Here is an 18,978-nt window from a genome sequence, read left to right as displayed (position 1 = left end):
TAACTTGGAGAAGATCTGCATGGAGGAGTGGGCCAAGATAACTCCAGAGACCTGTGCCGGCCTGATCAGGTCTTATAAAAGATGATTATTAGCTGTAATTGCAAACAAGGGTTATTTCACAAAATATTAAACCTAGGGGTTGAATAATAATTGACCCACACTTTTATGTTTAAAATTTATTAAAATTTAACTGAGCAACATAACTTTTTGGTTTGTAAGATTTATGCATCTGTTAATAAATCCTGCTCTTGTTTGAAGTTTGAAGGCTCTAACTTATTTGCATCTTATCAAACCTGCTAAATCTGCAGGGGGTTGAATACTAATTGTAGGCACTGTATATACTCTGCTCTCTGGCTCTCCCCTTCCTTACCTGTTTTTGGAGGGATTGTGTTTCACATGCAGGGTAGCAGGGCCATTCAGTTATTCTGTAGTTATTCCCCTCTATAGTACAGGACATGGCACATCATATGCCACTTATATACTTGGCTCTCCCCTTCCTTACCTGTTTTCGGAGGGATTGTGTTTCACATGCAGGGCCATTCAGTTATTCCCCTCTATAGTACAGGACATGACACCTCATATGCCACTTATATACTCTGCTCTCTGGCTCTCCCCTTCCTTACCTGTTTTTGGAGGGATTGTGTTTCACATGCTGGGCAGCAGGGCCATTCAGCGAATCAGGTCAATGTGTCAAAACTGATTTGCATTGTGTATAAGTAGTGCATTTCATTATACCTTGTGACGGGGGAATATGCAGACAGCTATAGAGACAATTGGGGGCATTTATCAAACCTCTTGCACCTATTTTATTTCAATTCTCTTCCTTGTATTAAGATTTTGCTTTGTGCATGAGATTTATCACGTTTGTGCTTGTTTATTCATGAAAATTTAGATAATTCTACGTATTGCCTCGAAGCTTGAACCCCCCCCATGAACAGTCAGTAGCAGGTCATGAGGTATAATACTGCTCATGGCCTCCGGAGTCTGAACATGCTACACGCTGTATCCGAATGGCAATATCTTATCGGCATTCCTATAATTGGATGTGATATTTTCATTAACACTTAGATGTGGTGAAAAAAAACCACACATTGACACTGACGACAGGCGTACTCAATTCGCGCATGTCAGGAGAACGTCTTCAAGAAGCCTTAATATTACCATCTCGAAAAAAAATGACATAATTTACTGGAGTGTTCATTTCATCAGAGATCCCTTGGAGAAATCTTTCCCTTCGTACCCTAATTCGCAGGCAGGATTTTCTATTCCGTTAATTATAAGTAACATATGTCTATAAATCAAACTAATTAAGACAACATTACACAAATATTGCCGGCGAGACCCAAGAGAGGGCGCAATTTCCGAAGCGAATCTGAAAGAGCAATAAGTCTATTTGTATCCAAATAGCAAAGCAGATGGTGGAAAACCAATAGATGGGAAATCTCGGAAGGCGCTCTGCAGAGATTCGTGTCGTCGCTGTTGTCTATAGTGTAAAGCAATTGTACGAGCGGTTGTATATGTCATCATCATCATTCGCCGCTGCATTAACCCATGGACATGATGTAGAACTGGAAGTAATAGCGGAGGAGGAATAAGAGGGAATCTATGCGTAAAGTGTTGGATGTTGCAGCAGGATTAGTTTTTGTGTAATTCCGACCCGAATTTGCTTTCATTTAAAGGTACGGCGCACAAAAATTCTGCAGTTTATAAAGAATACTAATAATCACAGAATGCAGGTAATGGGAGGCGAGACTAGGCTCACGCTGCACAGCCTGTTCCTTGTGATAGGTCATCAATATCAGACTGGTAAGGGTCAGACACCTGGAGCCCCCGCTGATCAGCTATTTCCAGCAGCCACCAGCATTGGAACTAACACAGAGAAAGGAGTCAGAACCCATAGAGCAAACTTGTGTTTTTCTGTCGGTGGCTGCTGGGAGTACCAAGTGTTGGACCATAAAGATTTGATATTGATTGCTTTAACAAAACCTGTTTAAGGGCGGGTTCACACCCACGCCCGGTCTCTGCTTTCGGGTTTCCGTCTTCTGCCGAGAGAAACTGGACAGGGGAAGGAAACCTGGCGGTCTGTTTTCAAACCCATTCACTTGAATAGGTTTGCAAAGTGAGCGTCCGTGAGCGTCTTCTGCCTCTCCACCGCCAAACCGGGTTTTTTTTACCGGACACAAAGTCGGACTTACAGGAGAGGCGTCTGGCCGTGGAGAATGGGTTTGAAAACTGACCGCTGGGTTTCCGTCCCCTGTCCGGTTTCTCTCGACAGAAGACGGAAACCTGAAAGCGGAGAGCGGGCGCCCTAACCTGTAACCTGTTTTTTTTCTCCTCCATGAGGGGGGGATGGGGAAAGGTGAGTATTAGTTTCTTTGTTATATTGTTATATACTATGGGGGAAATCTGAAGGGGGCATTATATTGTGAGGGCAACTTGAAGGGGAATATTATACTCTGGGGACAACTGGAGGGGGGCATTATACTGTTGAGGACAACTTGGAGGGGCATATTGTGTGGGGACAACTTAAGGGGAATAGTATACTATGGGGAAAACTTGAGGGGGACATTATACTGTTGGCACACCAAGAGAGGAGCAATATACTGTGAGGGCAACTGAAGAGGGACATTCTAATATAACATCTGAGAGGCCACTGGGGGGCAGGTTAATGTTTGATCCCACTTAAGGAGCATTTGATTGTCTTGAAGGCCACTAAGAGGCTCTCTATATATGGGGAGGTTGGGAGGAATAGCTCTTGATTGTGTTTGGCCACATGTTATTCAACTCTTCATCCTAGTATACGTGATAGTTGGGGTAGGGGGGGGGTCGGAATATTTTTTGTTGAAGTTTCTCTTTAAGAAGTAAAATCTAAAGTCTTATGATACTGACAGATTTAGCTCTGGATTTCCCGTAGGATGACAGCGCTGTAAATCTGGTGGCGGCGGCGTGATATACGCTACTTTATATACATGTTAAATAGGTCTGGGACAAGGAGACCATTTTCAGGCAATTTTCATCTGAGCAATTAGTTGTATTATTAGAGGAGATAGATCCGTCCGCACGGCTCGTGATGCCTCTGATATCCAGGACATGCTGATTCCTTGTATTGATCCAAGGAGATGACGGTTTTATATGTAGAATTTGTTAACCAGTCGTTTCCCTGGACGGATCATCACATTGTAAGTGTTTCTTATATGGCCTTGATTCAGTCTCGATCTTCTGATCACAGCTGGCTCTAAGCACAGCCATAGTCCAACCATGACCAAGGTTGTAACTTGAGGGTGTGATCGCACCCTGGTTCAGGAGTCTTAGAGGGCCAATAAAGTGTCTCTTACCAATATGACAAGACTAGTAGTATAAACGATAAATTGTAGTTGTGGGACCTGGTACAGATTTTGCATTTGAGATTCATATTATGCCCTGTCCATAACAACATCCACCCCTGATGACATCATGAAGAGGCGACTTTATAATGTGAAGAGCTGACTGTTCCACTTATTTGTGAATTTAGGTTCTGTTAAATATTATATATTTACAATATTCTCTAGCAGACATGGGGTTAACACTCTACTGACATCATAGTCTTATATTTTGGGTGCATGGGTGCGGTTAGAGTAGACCATTTTAGAAATCTCCTTACATAGCTACAAGATGGAAGGTAACACCCACTCATGAATATAAATGAGTAAGAAATACACATGTCTGGGTCTGTCTTTGGGAAGACCAGGGGAAGACCAGGAGGTCTGTCTTTGGGAACACCAGGGTGGGTGGTCCAGGCAGATGGACATCCATGGACGTCGTAACCAGCCCAAGTCCACCAACCAGATGACAAGCATGAACCAAGCTGTAACTACAAGATATCCAGATGATTTAACTTCTCTGAAGATGTAAGCTATTGACAATTGACTGATATTTGTGTTATTTGGACATTTTCCCTGTTCCTGTGTTTTCCTTCAAGATATTAATAAACCTCTACACTGATTTATAACAAGCTGACTTCTTCCTATCGTGGACAAGGCCAGGTCCGGATATTTAACAGTGGACACAAGTCTCACCGGCAAATACAAGATATTTAACAGTGGCGAGCCAGCACGGTCGTTTTTTTTCCTGTTTTTCTCGTTCCGTTCACTTGCAATTAAGGGGGAAGAGAGGTGTATTTTGCAAGTTGTATGAATTGCAAGATTCAGGAAGACTTCGAAAAGAAACCTATATTGGTGAGATACAGATGACTGTTGTGCGTGTTATATGATACGGAAGCCTGTGTGAGGAAAGCCTGTGAGGAAACACAGAAGGACCACAAGTGCCAGACGTACTGAGACGTTCTGATGACAGGGACCAGCTGTTCCAAGGACAAGCTAAAGGTGAAGCTTTCTACAGTGGTGAGTAAAGATTTTACTTTTAAAGTATGGAAAAATTTGAGTCATTGTCTAAAAAATGTAACGTTGAGTTTAAAATTGTGTCTAGTGACAATTTAGCGAGTATATGGCAAGATTTGTATACACAATGTGAACAGGCAAATTCTAAGATTGAAAATAGAATTTGTTCTACAAAAGAGAAGCAGGTATTTAGGAATATTGCTTCTTTGGTAAAGATTTTTAATGACATGGTAACAGAAAAGAAATTAAGTAATAGTATGCATAAATCTGTTCAGACAGATGAGAAATCTCAATATGTTGATAAAGAGCACCATGTGGCAGTAATGGCCATAGATGGTGAGGAACAAATGATACAAGAAACTAAATTGAAATTAAAATCTCAGGAATATTTGATCAATCTGAGTAAAGCCATTCCCACATATGATGTAAAGATCCATGTGTGTAGAAACTCAGAAATTTTTGAAAGCCATGCAGAGAAATTTGATCTAAATATTGAACAGAGAAATAAACTGTTTAAATTATGGCTTCCTATTGATTTTACAGAACGTTTGTCTGCAAAAATGTCTTATGATAATGAGTCAGATGAATGGTTAAAAGACAGTGATGTGGAGAGATTAAAGAAACTAATCTGGTGCACTAGAGGTGACAGCATGCCAACACCTGATATACTGAATGAGATAAAGATTGGCAGAAAAGAATGTACATTTGCGTTCATGTCTAAATTTGAGAGAACATACAAAACTGTCATTCCAAAGGTGAACTCTTCATCTATGGTGAAAAGTTTTGTTAAAAAGTTCAAATTCTTGGATGCAGTCACCCTTGCCAGTGCGTCAGATAAGAAGACTTTATTTGAAGCTGCTAGTTTATTGGACATGGCCAGAAGACATCAGAAACATATGTCAAATGTAAATCGAGTATGTCCAAAGCAAAAAGCAAAGCCTATTAAGAGACATCTGTCAAATCATGTTAAAGTGTCCCCTATTTATAGGAGGCAAAGTGACAAAATCTATGAGAAACGTAGGAAATTACATGTTGCATATAAACCATATGCCATGCAGGAAAGTCCACAAATTGAAATTCCAGTATTAACTGAAATTAAAGAATTGCAGCCAACCAAATCTATTGATAGTCAAAAGATTGTATCTGGGAATGTACCAGTTGTCTCCAAAATGTCAGATCTTTTCAGTAACCCAATGGCATCTGACCTGTCTTATATTCTTAGGAAAAGGGCAAGCTTGGCATTCTCTCATGACCTGGCGAGGCTATTATGGATGGATGTGTTGACAGGAAGTTCATGGGTTTAACTTAAAAATATATATCTGAAAGGAGGTCAGGGATCAAATTTAAAAGTATCTCTGAAGGAATGACTGTCTATTGAGATTTACTTACGTACTATTTGGCTATATAAAGAGAAATCCCTTTTATATGAGGAGAAGTCCAATGATCAGGTATAATCCACATTATTATGTGATGATGTTCATAAATAATCCTAATTATGCTATTGTGAATAATACTATGGATCATATCATTATATATATATTTACACACAGGAGGAGAGCCTGATGTGTGGTGAAGACTTTTTGTCATAGCCCACTCTCTGGAAGCAGGGAGAGGAGGAACATGTTATGTACAATATATGAATATATGACATGTATATGAATATATGTACAATATATGAATATGATCAAATAGTATTAGGAATCCATAAAGTTATTAAACTGTCCATTGGTTAAAATCATTATTGTATTAATTAGTTTTTTTGCTAAAGTTTATCTATTTTTTTCTCTTCAGATATAGATATATGGAAAAATGGATCAGTTCAATCAGTGATGTCCATTCATTCATCATTCATTCCTTCTAGCCAAAAGAATGCATGGAGTGTCTAACTATTAATGAGTAAACAAATTAACATGATGTGACTGATAATGCATGATAAAGTGATATAAGTCCTAACTTACCTTAAGCATGTTTGTCAATAGTTTCATGTAAAGTCCATGTTTTTAGGATTTTCAAGTTATAATCCATTATGTATGAAGGCATGCAACTAGGCATGGAGCTCTTACTTACTGTGAGAATAAGTGTTCGTTCATGTGGTCAGTTGATTGACAGCAACACATTGTGACCTGTGACCCTGATGGGCTGGTCAGTATAAGTGTTATGTGTGTTATGTGTCCACTGGTGTATACAACAGATCTGTGACATCACAAATAGGCCTAAGAAAATCAGGATGCATCCAACAAGGAAAAAAGGAAAATATATCCAACAAAGAGACGTCTATTTTCTTTCTACTGTCTATTTTCTTTTTCTACTATTTTCTATTTCTTTCTATTTTTTATCTTATATGATCCTCTATATTAAATTGGGAAATTAGCAAATATATGTGAAATCCATTGAAAGGAACCTCATATGTTTATACCAAGTGTTTAAGTCACATGAGCTGAGAGAAAAGGTGACAGCTGCACTACAAAGCAAGGTTATTTTAGGTGAACATTCTGTAGGAAAAAGTAGCTTTTGAGAAGATACAGATAATCTTCAATATATTTGTTCAAACCTGACAAATAATAAAGGTTTATTGTGGTAATTGGATCATGGGATAATAAATATATTAGTTATGGTGGGAAAATCTAGTTAGCTATAGCCAGTATTGCAGTATTGATTTATTGTATTATTATTCATTATGTATTCTTACATGTACACACACACTTGCATACACTTACACACATCAACATCTACAAACATTGGGAAAACAAACATTGGGAAAACAAACATTGGGAAAAATATGTCTTATATGCAAATGAGATAAGCTAATCATCTTCATGAAAGGAGAAGTATAATATCATCAAAGGATATGGGATATCAAGAGAGATAGTCTCTGGTTTATTCTTTAAACTTCTGATTATAGGATGTGACATATTTTGAAATGTTTATGTTTATATACTTATTTCATATATATGGTATTCATATACAGCCAGTACACAAGAATATATACAGTTAAGTTTAAGACAGAGACAAGAGTGTGTTGGCACAAGTGTTGTCTCTATTCTTGGTATTGGAGGTATCTGAAAGGTGAAAAAGGTCACAGGAGTCTGTGAAGAGACGAGGTGTTAAGAGGAAACTTTAGTCACATAAGTTTTTATGAATAAAGGGTTAATATTGTGTCTCAGATAAAGAACACAATGATATTTAATAAAGTAATGTTCAAAATAAAATTATTTCTTATTAAAAAAGGTAAATAAAGTGACTAAACTTTAGAAAATGTATGATAAGTATGATAACACATTCATATAGGAATATATGTTTAGTATAATTGGTGAAAAGTTCTAACTAAAGAATAAATATAGTGATTGTCTATAGAATGGTAATTAATAATCACATTATATTTCAAAGTCATGTTGCAATTTGTCATCACAAGTAAAGTACACATACATATTCATACATATAGATATAAAGATATATATATGTTGATATATGATGTTTATATAGATTATTGTATCCAAAGTACTATTATCAGATAGTTTGATAAATGTATTGAATATCAATATTTTATAAGTCAAATATAAATATTGATACAATATAAAGAGAAGTATGATATATAAATGAGTGGTATGGTACACTGTGATATTATAGTTTAGTCAATTGCCTAATTTGGCTTAGTTATTAGGGAAAGAAAACTTATCTTCAATCAAGTCCAAGATTATGATAAAGTTTGATATCAAATGTTAATAAAAAGACTTTAACAGTTACAAGAAGAAGATGTGCGGGAAAAGACAAAATCTGAAGGTATGATGCTATATGCTTAAGCTTATGCCAAGGACTGTGTTTAAAAACTATTACTGGAGTTTGGAACCTTTGATCAGCGGATGATTGGACAGATATAAAGACGTCCTCATCAATGTTTGGTGGAATCCTTTCTATTTCAAGACTTCAAGTTGTTTGTACGCAAAAGGGTTATGAATGATAAAACCCGAACACAGATATTGTGTATCCAAGAGACTGAGATTCCAGGACTGAACCTTACTGACAAGCAGCAGGGATGATGTCAGAATTCACACTTGCCTTGCTTTTGCAGTATTGCTCCAGAAGTGTCACATGATTGTACAGTGACAGGAGGTCAAGGTAATTACAGAAGGAAACCCTTCTACAGTCTATGTCTTGGTGAAGTGAAACATAACATATGGACTTTGCTGTTATATCAATATCTTCACAATATGAACTTTAATGGACAATGTTATAATATCTGCACAACACGGAGGAAATCTAAAGGACTTTAAGTCAAGAACTACATTTGTGGTAAGCCTTCTATTATGACGGAAGAAGAGATGACCAGAAGACCAGACGATGAAAGAAGAGCCTTCATCAGGTGTAGGTTAGATAGTGGATCAAATTGTTTCCATCTTTGATCACAGTTTACCATAACATACCATAACATTTATGACAAAATTTATTGCAAATTGATGAAATTATTGTTATATGGACAATTAATGAAAATTAAGTTCCAGTATTCAGCAAAGAAGAAAGAAGATATAATCTAATTGTATGAATATTGTTGTATGGTATATCTTGAGAGTTCAAACAGATATTTCACTCTCAAAAGGGGGAAATGTTAAATATTATATATTTACAATATTCTCTAGCAGACATGGGGTTAACACTCTACTGACATCATAGTCTTATATTTTGGGTGCATGGGTGCGGTTAGAGTAGACCATTTTAGAAATCTCCTTACATAGCTACAAGATGGAAGGTAACACCCACTCATGAATATAAATGAGTAAGAAATACACATGTCTGGGTCTGTCTTTGGGAAGACCAGGGGAAGACCAGGAGGTCTGTCTTTGGGAACACCAGGGTGGGTGGTCCAGGCAGATGGACATCCATGGACGTCGTAACCAGCCCAAGTCCACCAACCAGATGACAAGCATGAACCAAGCTGTAACTACAAGATATCCAGATGATTTAACTTCTCTGAAGATGTAAGCTATTGACAATTGACTGATATTTGTGTTATTTGGACATTTTCCCTGTTCCTGTGTTTTCCTTCAAGATATTAATAAACCTCTACACTGATTTATAACAAGCTGACTTCTTCCTATCGTGGACAAGGCCAGGTCCGGATATTTAACAGTGGACACAAGTCTCACCGGCAAATACAAGATATTTAACAGGTTCCTCCTATCGAAGTCAGTCAACCTTAGCCTAACCCTCCTGATTCTCCTTACGTCTTGCTCCTTTGGATTTGTCACTTGATACTTGTAGTTCAACCTTCTGGTGGTGACCCCTGTCCAGTCTTTGTCTTCTCCTCTGGTTTCTTGTATTTTGACTGCTCTCCCAAGGAGTCCTGGCTTCATTATGTCTGAATTAGTCAATCCATGTTTTGGCCCTGACCTTGACCTGAGCCTTGATGTTGCATTTGTCGGTTGATACTTGTCGTTAGACCTCCTGGCATTGACCCCTGGCCTGCCTTTGTCCCCTCCTCTAGTTTCTTGTAGTCTGACTGCTCTATTAAGGAATTGTGACTTCACTTGTATTCTGATTCTTTCTACATTAGTCAATCTAGGTTTTGGCCCTGACCTTGACCTCAGCCTTGATTTTGCCTTCAACTTGCTCTTTTGGATTTGTCACTTGATACTTGTATTTCGACTTCCTGGATTTGACCTCCTGGCCTGTGTCCGTGTCCTCTTCTGCTTTCTTGTATTTTGACCGCTCACCCGGGGACCCCTGGCTTCATTTACTCTGATTCCGTTGCACTCCAGACATTACTATAGAGCACCTGCCACCAGTGGATGTCTACTCTATGGATTGTGAACTGTGAATCAGGAAAGGCCATAGCTTTACCGTTGTTCTACAGTTCTTGGGATAAAAAGTCCTTATACCAATTCTTTGTATTGACCTTATCAGTATTCATAAGATGCCTTTTCACAAATGGATGTGCACCATCATTACCGAACCCTCTGCCCCATTGCTCATCACTCTTCAGTCCCAATTTCATAGCAGTAGACATGGTATATAATGTATATATCTACCACTATAATGATGATTGAAGCCCCGGATGTGGCCGAGCTCATGTAATAACAGAGTCTAATGAAGGATTGTAATAATCCCCATCGATCCTTATCCAAGAAGGTTGTTATTAGACTTTGTGGTCTTGTGACAGGTCTCCAGTTAGCAGCAAGGATATCGACTTATCATATATATCTTCTTCTAACATGACATTGATCTTGTGTGCAGTTTGACAGCTCTGATATTACAGATGGGCAAACCACAGAGGGGGCACAAATTATATTTTCAGGTACAGGTGCAGGTGATCCTTGCACATATTCGCAACACAAATCTCGCCAGGTTCGCCCATCACTACTATGTTCAGTATGGAATCTGATAGGAATTTATTCCCAGTCTCAATCATATAAAGTTCCAAACGATAACATTTTATTTTCTTGGATCTATTTGGATCTGTTTCTCGCGACAGTCCGGTAGTCTGCCATAATCCTGTGGATGTCAGATTCGCGCACATGGCCGAATATTGGATTCCTCAGGCACTGTTTTTCTGCCGCGTGAAGCTTTCACTATATTTTCGGTACTCAGTGCACACAATGATTAAGCGAAACGTTCGCTGTCACTTAATACGTGATTTATTCTTTGTACGCTAATGATTTTTTTTACAAGGTAACTTGTTAATCGACTTTATGGCGCCATTTACTCCGATTATCAACTGAGCTCAGGAAAGTGTCCGCAGCAAAGACGAATATCTATATCATAGATTGTAAGGGGGCGGCGGAGGGGTGCTTGGGTTGGGAGACCTTATCAGGATTATAAGCCCTCGAGCTCGGGGTGCCACTCCAGGATAATGCAGTAGGAATGAATGGAGCAGGTTCTGTATGCTTGACCTGCCACTAGGGGCGTAGTTATAGGGGGCACTGAGGTAATAATTGCCACTAGGCCCTGGATCGTCAGGGGGCCCAAAGGCATAGAGTAAAAAGGAACCCATTGCATCCATTGGGGCCTAGAAGCTTTGTTACACCTCTACACATGGGAGAACAGGGCCCGGGTTCTCATATGATCAGTGGAGGTCCCAGGGGTTGGACCCCTACTGATAAGCCAGTTATCCCCTGTTCAGTGAATACCCCTTAACATACCACTGGGTCCGGGCCTGGGCGTTTCAGTACAGTGAAATGAAAAGGCGTATTCTAGCGAATGTTACAACATGTTCGATTTCCCATGGAATGACAGCGCTGTAAATCTGAGATACGGAACATAACTAGGTCTGGGACAAGGAGATCTTCAGGCAATTTCGTCTGAGCAATTAGTTGTATTGTTAGAGGAGAGAGATCTGTCAGGGCGGCTCGTGATGCCGCTGATCTACAATCTCCTAATTCCTTGTATTGATCCAAGGGAAGGAGGCGAGTCTGCAAAAAAAACAACATATATATGTTTGTGAACCAGTCCTATCCATAATAACTAGGATTATTGCTGGAGATCTGTCCTTGGAGCCGACTGGGGAAAAATTTGTGCAATTCCTAGATGCATGAGATTGTGGCGCACATTTGACCCAAGACCCTTTCTTCCTGAGGATTAAGAATCTGCTTTCTAGTAGAATTAACAAAAAGTCTCAATAAATATTGAATATGAGTTAAAGGGGTTGTCCATGATTTAGGTTTTATGGCCTATCCTTAGGTTTAGAGGTACTGAGCCACTTCCGATGACTATACTCAAGACCAGTGGCGTAACTAGGAATGGCGTGGCCCCGTGGCAAACTTTTGACATGGCCCCCCCAACCCCCTCCTACGCATTCCAGCGCGTTCTATTATGCCCCATAGTGGCCCCTGCACACAGTATTATGCCCCATAGTGGCCCCTGCACACAGTATTATCCCTCATAGTGGCCCCTGCACACAGTATTATCCCTCATAGTGGCCCCTGCACACAGTATTATCTCCCATAGTGGCCCCTGCACACAGTATTATCCCCCATAGTGCCCCCTGCACACAGTAGTATGCCCCATAGTGGCCCCTGCACACAGTATTATGCCCCATAGTGGCCCCTGCACACAGTATTATGCCCCATAGTGGCCCTTGCACACAGTATTATGCCCCATAGTGGCCCCTGCACACAGTATTATCCACCATAGTGGCCCCTGCACACAGTATTATGCCCCATAGTGGCCCCTGCACACATTATGCCCCATAGTGGCCCCTGCACACAGTAGTATGCCCCATAGTGGCCTCTGCACACAGTATTATGTCCCATAGTGGCCCCTGCACACAGTATTATCCCCCATAGTGGCCCCTGCACACAGTATTATCCCCCATAGTGGCCCCTGCACACAGTATTATCCCCCATAGTGGCCCCTGCACACAGTATTATGCCCCATAGTGGCCCCTGCACACAGTATTATGCCCCATAGTGGCCCCTGCACACAGTATTATCCCTCATAGTGGCCCCTGCACACAGTATTATCCCCCATAGTGGCCCCTGCACACAGTATTATGCCCCATAGTGGCCCCTGCACACAGTATTATGCCCCATAGTGGCCCCTGCACACAGTATTATGTCCCATAGTGGCCCCTGCACACAGTATTATGTCCCATAGTGGCCCCTGCACACAGTATTATGCCCCATAGTGGCCCCTGCACACAGTATTATGCCCCATAGTGGCCCTTGCACACAGTATTATGCCCCATAGTGGCCCCTGCACACAGTATTATGCCCCTTAGTGGCCCCCTGCAGACAGTATTATCCCCATAGTGGCCCCTGCACACAGTATTATGCCCCATAGTGGCCCCTGCACACAGTAGTATGCCCCATAGTGGCCCCTGCACACAGCACTATGCCCCATAGTGGCCCCTGCACACAGTATTATGCCCCATAGTGGCCCCTGCACACAGTATTATCCACCATAGTGGCCCCTGCACACAGTATTATGCCCCATAGTGGCCCCTGCACACATTATGCCCCATAGTGGCCCCTGCACACAGTAGTATGCCCCATAGTGGCCCCTGCACACAGTATTATGTCCCATAGTGGCCCCTGCACACAGTATTATCCCCCATAGTGGCCCCTGCACACAGTATTATGCCCCATAGTGGCCCCTGCACACATTATGCCCCATAGTGGCCCCTGCACACAGTATTATGTCCCATAGTGGCCCCTGCACACAGTATTATGTCCCATAGTGGCCCCTGCACACAGTATTATGCCCCATAGTGGCCCCTGCACACAGTATTATCCCCCATAGTGGCCCCTGCACACAGTATTATCCCCCATAGTGTCCCCTGCACACAGTATTAACTCCCATAGTGGCCCCTGCACACAGTATTATCCCCCATAGTGGCCCCTGCACACAGTATTATCCCCCATAGTGGCCCCTGCACACAGTATTATCCCCCATAGTGGCCCCTGCACACAGTATTATCCCCCATAGTGGCCCCTGCACACTATGAGGGATAATACGCCATATCCTGCAGTAGACATGGCATATAATGTAAGACTACCATAGTGATGATGGAAGCCCCGGATGTAGCCAAGCTCATGTAATAACAGAGACTAGTGAAGGATTTTACTAATCCCCATCGATCCTTATCTAAGAAGGTTATTATTACACTTCGGTGGTCTTCTGACAGGTCTTGGCAGCTCTGAGAGTCTCCAGTTAGCAGTGGGGCTATCGACTTCTCCTAATATACCGTATGTATTCTTCTAACATGACATTGATCTTGTGTGCAGTTTGGAAGCCCTGACTTGTATGTCCAGATATTATAGACGGGCAAACCAAAGAGGGTTCATAGGTTATTTCATCTAGAGGAAGTCACGAATGAACCTATGGAGATGTGTAAGGAAATTCTGCAACTTCTTAAATGTCTCTATTAGACTATAGGAATGAGTACTCTAAGTTCTGCTGTTCCTCACTTGGTCTTCTCTCCATGAGTTTAGCCTTTTCTGATCTCCTGGGTGAGGTCATTGGACATGTGTCATGCATCCTATGTGACCCCGTCCAATCCTCAATGGTCCCCCGAGGCCATGGACGTCACCTAGGAGGCTGGGAGAGAAGCCCGGACGTAACAGAAGAGCCCCGGAGATGTGAGGAGAGGGGAGTATGAGCTGTTTATTATTTCTCCACATTGCCGGGGACCCCTTTATTATACTGTTGGGTCTGAAGGGTATAATAATTGCATTTCTGGTTTGGACCAAGGATCAAAACTTGTTTGCAAACCTTTCGCGTCTCGCCAAGTTCACCAATCACTACTCACTATAGGTGCATTACGTCCTATAAGAATTTATCTCCCTTAGAATTCCATTAATTGGGCTCAAATTACTTTGGAAATTGTCGGATCCAATAAAGTTGTTACATATTCCTGGTTCTACACGGATCAATTTCTCAAAACATCCGATCCCACATATACCCGGGGATGTCAATCTCTTGGCTGGATGTATATTCTCATCCATGGCTGAAAATTGGATTCTTCAGGGACAGTTTTGTGCGCAGTGAAGCTTGTAATATATATTCAGGGCGCACAAGAATGAGGTGACATGGCCGCCGTCACATTACACGTAATTTACACACTGAGCATGAATGATTTTTTTTACAAGGTGTCCGGATGGGAGATGAATATCTATAATATAGGTTGCAAAAGGGTCAGTCCTTACCAGGATTATGGGCCCTCACGCGTAGGGCCCCGCTAGTGGATAAAGCAGTGATGCAACAAATTAAGCAGAAGATAACGTTTTGACTATTGAGCCAGCAGGCTTGGTGGTTACAGACAGTGATATAGAGAGGCGACCAGCATGATGGTTACAGAAGCTTCTTATAGACAAGTCTACTGGTTACTGGACAAAAATTTCTTGGCATGTACAGTTGTGTTTTGCAAACACTTCTGGGCAGAGGCACTAGCTTGGCGGTTCTTCTTCGTAGAAGAGGCTTTACACTTATAGTGATAGTCTCTTAAAGGAGTATTCTGATAATTCAGGTAACCCTATTCACGTCATAGCAGATAACCTTCTGATCCGCAGGGGCCCATCCTCTGATCATGAGAATGTGGGCGCCTTATAGCCCTATATCTATGGAATGTCAGCTCCATCCGCTTCTATGGGACTGTCGGAAAATGGCGAACTCTTGATTATCCTATAGAGAATGAATGGCGTGGTATGTGTCACTGTATCAGATGGGGGAACCCAGTTCTTGTGGTTGGTGGGACCCCTATTAGATGAATACAGAATACCTCTTAACATACCTCTCCATTAGGCTCAGTACAATACCTATACAATACCGCCATTCGGTGCCTAGATAATACCGCCATACAGTATCTAGAGCCGTATCATACTGCCATATGCTTTTTTCTCAATACTGTAGATGTAATTGGTAATTTGCTGGTCATCTAGGGCAGCGAAGGGGTAAATGGTAAAATTTAGTGAAGTCCTCCTGTGACTCCAGTGCCAAGGGACCCTTAGGTAACAGAGGCCCCCAGCAGTAGCCCCAATTACCACCACCTAAATCAAGTCTCTTTTCATTAACCCCTTAGAAGCCACCAGGTTACATATGCCTTGGATCACGGTGCCCAAAACAATTAACATAATAGAAAAACATTGTGCCTCTTTCTGCCATATTCGTAGACGTGCCTGTCAGCCTCGAGCCCCGTCTCCATTCTTTACTATATCTTATATATTTAATAAGGTTTACAAAGGCTTCTGCTGGCCGGTGTATCTGCCCCAAGGCGGAATTCTAGGTGTTTGCTGCCAAGAGATGGGTTCACGTCTTCCAATACACATTTCTTCGTTGCATCACGATAAGCTCATGCTATGCTGGGATTCGCGAATCTCTTCGCTTGTCGGCAGCAGCTGGACGGTAATCTTCAATCCTCTTATACCCTGATGGAGAAGGAGAGAGAATACACAGCAGGCAATGGATGGGGAAAGAGAGGGGCCAAATCAATCACGCGTTACAAAGGATTGTCAGATTTTAAAGAAAACTCAGTTTTTGCAATTTAAAGAACTCGTATCAATCTGACATCTGTTTTCCTATAACTCTTTGATGTGCCGTTCCTCCTGGGTGTTACCATCCCAATTGTCAAAGGGGTGTGTCCCCTGCACAGTCTGCAAGGATTGGGCAAGTCAGTCTGTAAGGAAACACCCACAACTGGTGACAGCAAATTGTTAACATAGTCATACATTAAAGTAAAGTTATAACTAGAGATGAGTGAACCAATTCATTCAGGTCCGACCCGAATAGTCCAAATTGTTCGGTTTTTAATAAATCCAAGCAATTGGGGATTTGTCTTGGATGGCTTCAATGGCCGCGGCGGCATACGTTGCAGTAAATTATTATACACTAGGGTTCCTTCAGGTGGTCTGCAAAAAAATAAATTATACTCACCTTCCCTCAATTCTTTTAGGCCTCCTTGTGGCATTCAGTGCATGCCTCCTGGCATTAAGGGGGAGAGGGGCAAACTGGGCAATTGCCCAGGGCCCCCGTCCCCCAAAGGGGCCCTCCGGAGCTCCAGAGCTGTATCTGTGTGGTGGGCTGTGCACGCTTATACAGTTTAACCCCATGACAGAACAGGGCGCTGAAGTGCCTCAACACTCATCTGGAAATCTTGGAATTTGGCACCTTGATAGTTTAAGAGTCAAGGGGGTGGAGCTACGTAGTGACTGATGCACATTCATATAGGGAAGCTACTAAGCTGGACTGCCCATTGGACTCAGCAGCAGGTTATCATATGGGCTTTTAGGGAAGCCTCCTGGCACGTGAAGTTTTTGGGGGACCCATGACCTCCCAAATCTCTCAGCAAGTGTATGACACTTAGATGTGGCTTGTGGTTGCATAAAAAGTACCTGTAAATACACGCACGGCTACAACTAGTCCTGCCATAAACAAGGGGGCAGTAGGCGGTGCATGCCTACTTCCCATCCTGTATCCCAAAGCCATTACCTTCAGCTACATGTATCTGATCTCGGGGTCCGGCAGTATCATGGGTGCATGTTGCGTGCAGCGCATGCGCAATGTACCAGTCCCTGGGAATGAGAATTCCTATGAATACTTATTCAATCCATTTAAAAGACCATGAAAACTTTAGCCTGGTGGGGGCCCACAACCTTCCTACAGCCCAGGGCCCGGGGTGGTCTAATCCGCCCACAACTGGACTCAAAGAATGAGCAGAAAATTTGACAAATCATATCCTTACATCATCAATGTCAGATCAGTGTGAGTCCAACTCCCGCTACCCCTGCCGACCCCAAACAAGTCCTGCTGCTGTTTCTTAGTAATCATAGTGTCCCATCCATCAGTCGCATGGTCCTTCTGCAGCTCAGTCCCATTCAAGTGAATGGGACAAAGCTGCAATACCAAGCCCAAACACTATGGACCCTTCAATCCTCTGATCATTGGCGGTGCTAGGAATTGGGCCCCCACCAATCTGGCATTGATAACATATACAAATTATATAAGTATAAAAGTACTAGCTGGGCGCCATTGCGGATGCTTTGCCCCCTGGTAACTATGCCCACGAGTAGAAGGGAAGAGCCTTTGCCGCTGTTCAGACTTAATAGTTGTCTTTTACACATTACCATCTGTCACAAGTAATCCACAGACCTAGAGTCCGGACCACAAGTAGAATTTCTAATTCTTCCCCTGATGCCTCCCAGATCCTCGGAAAACACTTTAGCTAATCTCACAGAAGGCTGAGCAGCTCCGAGATGTCTCGTCCTCGTCCTTCCATCAGCCGCCGCAGCGTGAATCAATGCAAAGCAATTTTACAGAAGAGCGCAGCCCAGTTAAAACATCACAACGCCGGAGGAATGCCGATGTCTCCGGTGTCCCCAAGTTCATTATCATTTGATGCAATTAATATTTCTAATTATACGATAACCCCGTCGAGGCCTGCCGTCTGTTCTCGTAACTTATGTTGTAAAACCAGACAAGTACGAAAGGAAATAGGTCACTGCCTGTTATAGGAGATGACAAGTAGGCAGCGATGCCAGCCAAGGCCGACCATTGTAAGCTGGCATCATGCTGGTTAGAAACCTCATTTACCTGCTGTTAACACCTGTAGAGAACAGGACAAGTCATTCATCCCAAAAAATCCTGACAATGATGTAGGTACAGAAAAAGATGACCAAAGCAAATTCTAAAATTCTGTTTACATACAGCCACCACTAGGGGGAGCACAATGTATACAGAGTCTTATAATGGGAACTGAATCCTGGTGGAGGAACAGCATGCTGTCCCTAAATAGATCAGGTGTTCAGGGCTGTACTATTCAGATGACTCTGTACACTGTATAGTGGTCAAGCTCTGTTACTGTATCTTAGCTCCCATTGACTTCAATAGAAACAGCCGTTGCAATGGTGTTGTACAGCCCGGAGACATTGTACTGTGTGGGAACTGAGCATGAGGGTAATATACTAGGTGGTACCTGGGGATGGTATACTGGGTGGGACCATGGGTTTCTGCCGCCTGAGGCGGACGTCAGAAAGCCGCCCCCCCCCCCCCGGAAGAGGGGGCGGAGCGGAGAGGTGGGCCGAGCATAAAGGGGGTGGGGCGGGGCTGTGTAGGGGGCGGGACCACACGTAGGGGGCGGGGCCGAGCGGAGCGAGCGTCTTCAGCAGGCAGAGAGCAG

The sequence above is a fragment of the Leptodactylus fuscus genome, chromosome 9 (assembly GCF_031893055.1).
Source record: "Leptodactylus fuscus isolate aLepFus1 chromosome 9, aLepFus1.hap2, whole genome shotgun sequence".
Lineage (NCBI taxonomy): Eukaryota > Metazoa > Chordata > Amphibia > Anura > Leptodactylidae > Leptodactylus > Leptodactylus fuscus.
Note: the sequence above shows the minus strand (reverse complement) of the source record.